Consider the following 2,176-nt stretch of genomic DNA (forward strand, 5'->3'; position numbering starts at 1 on the left):
TACTTGATAACTGGTAGTTATGGTACACTAGTTTTGTAGAGACTTGATAAGTGGTAGTTATGGTACACTAGTTTTGTAGATACTTGATAATTGTAGTTATGGTACACTAGTTTTGTAGAGACTTGGTAATTGGTAGTTATGGTGCACTAGTTTTGTAGATACTTGGTAATTGGTAGTTATGGTACACCAGTTTTGTAGATACTTGATAATTGGTAGTTATGGTATACTAGTTTTGTAGAGACTTGGTGATTAGTAGTTATGGCATACTAGTTTTGTAGAGACTTGGTAACTGGTAGTTATGGTACACTAGTTTTGTAGAGACTTGGTGATTAGTAATTATGGTACACTAGTTTTGTAGATACTTGATAACTGGTAGTTATAGTACACTAGTTTTGTAGATACTTGGTAACTGGTAGTTATGGTACACTAGTTTTGTAGATACTTGGTAATTGGTAGTTATGGTACACTAGTTTTGTAGAGAATTGATAATTGGTAGTTATGGTACACTAGTTTTGTAGATACTTGATAATTGGTAGTTATGGTACACTAGTTTTGTAGAGAATTGGTAATTGGTAGTTATGGTACACTAGTTTTGTAGATACTTGATAAGTGGTAGTTATGGTACACTAGTTTTGTAGATACTTGGTGATTAGTAGTTATGGTATACTAGTTTAGTAGATACTTGGTGATTAGTAGTTACGGTATACTAGTTTTGTAGATACTTGGTAATTGGTAGTTATGGTACACTAGTTTTGTAGATATGTGATAATTGGTAGTTATGGGACACTAGTTTTGTAGATACTTGATAATTGCTAGTTATGGTATACTAGTTTTGTAGATATGTGATAATTGGTAGTTATGGTACACTAGTTTTGTAGATACTTGACAATTGGTAGTTATGGTGCACTAGTTTTGTAGAGACTTGGTAACTGGTAGTTATGGTACACTATTTTTGTAGATACTTGGTGATTAGTAGTTATGTACACTAGTTTTGTAGATACTTGATAATTGATAGTTATGGTACACTAGTTTTGTAGATACTTGATAACTGGTAGTTATGGTACACTAGTTTTGTAGCTACTTGATAATTGGTAGTTATGGTACACTAGTTTTGTAGCTACTTGATAATTGGTAGTTATGGTACACTAGTTTTGTAGAGACTTGGTAATTGGTAGTTATGGTACACTAGTTTTGTAGATACTTGATAATTGGTAGTTATGGTATACTAGTTTTGTAGAGACTTGGTGATTAGTAGTTATGGTATGCTAGTTTTGTAGAGACTTGGTAACTGATAGTTATGGTACACTAGTTTTGTAGAGACTTGGTGATTAGTAATTATGGTACACTAGTTTTGTAGAGACTTGGTAATTGGTAGTTATGGTACACTAGTTTTGTAGATACTTGTTAATTAGTAGTTATGGTACACTAGTTTTGTAGATACTTGATAATTAGTAGTTATGGTACACTAGTTTTGTAGATACTTGATAATTGGTAGTTATGGTACACTAGTTTTGTAGAGACTTGGTAATTGGTAGTTATGGTACACTAGTTTTGTAGATACTTGATAATTGGTAGTTATGGTACACTAGTTTTGTAGATATTTGGTAACTGGTAGTTATGGTACACTAGTTTTGTAGATACTTGTTAATTAGTAGTTATGGTACACTAGTTTTGTAGATACTTGGTAACTGGTAGTTATGTTACACTAGTTTTGTAGAGAATTGGTAATTGGTAGTTATGGTACACTAGTTTTGTAGATACTTGATAATTGGTAGCTATGGTACACTAGTTTTGTAGAGAATTGGTGATTAGTAGTTATGGTACACTAGTTTTGTAGATACTTGGTAATTGGTAGTTATGGTACACTAGTTTTGTAGAGACTTGGTAATTGGTAGTTATGGTATACTAGTTTTGTAGAGACTTGGTAATTGGTAGTTATGGTACACTAGTTTTGTAGATACTCGGTAACTGGTAGTTATGGTATACTAGTTTAGTAGATACTTGGTAATTAGTAGTTATGGTACACTAGTTTAGTAGATACTTGATAATTGATACTTATGATACACTAGTTTTGTAGATACTTCATAATTGGTACTTATGGTATACTAGTTTTGTAGATACTTGATAATTGGTAGTTATGGTACCTGTAGTTATGGTATACTAGTTTTGTAGAGAC

Source organism: Limulus polyphemus, unplaced genomic scaffold (assembly GCF_000517525.1).
Source record: "Limulus polyphemus unplaced genomic scaffold, Limulus_polyphemus-2.1.2 Scaffold7347, whole genome shotgun sequence".
NCBI classification, from domain to species: Eukaryota; Metazoa; Arthropoda; class Merostomata; order Xiphosura; family Limulidae; genus Limulus; species Limulus polyphemus.